The 215-nt window shown below is 49.8% G+C and overlaps 1 protein-coding gene across 1 annotated transcript in view; it reads left to right on the top strand.

Moving 5' to 3' along the window:
- Positions 1-215, top strand: part of LOC119591905 (transmembrane 7 superfamily member 3-like) — a gene marked incomplete in the record, with an annotated part of 17,025 nt that overhangs the window by 7,516 nt on the left and 9,294 nt on the right.

Here is a 215-nt window from a genome sequence, read left to right as displayed (position 1 = left end):
AAAATGGCGGAAAGGAATGATAATTGCCAGAGGAGACAAAAATGAAAAACTTTCTTAGTGAAGGTTGAGACAGAGGTGGAAGATTGTGTAAGTGTCAGTTGAGGGGAATAAGTTCGGTTGAGAGGAGAGGAGAGGGAGAGGGGAAAGAGAGAGGGAGGAGGGGAGAAGGAGAGAGGGAGATGAGGGAGGAGGGGAGAAGAGAGTGAGAGGGGGGG

This window comes from Penaeus monodon, chromosome 29 (genome assembly GCF_015228065.2).
Source record: "Penaeus monodon isolate SGIC_2016 chromosome 29, NSTDA_Pmon_1, whole genome shotgun sequence".
Taxonomy (NCBI): Eukaryota; Metazoa; Arthropoda; class Malacostraca; order Decapoda; family Penaeidae; genus Penaeus; species Penaeus monodon.
This window is presented reverse-complemented; position numbering and strand designations above follow the sequence as displayed.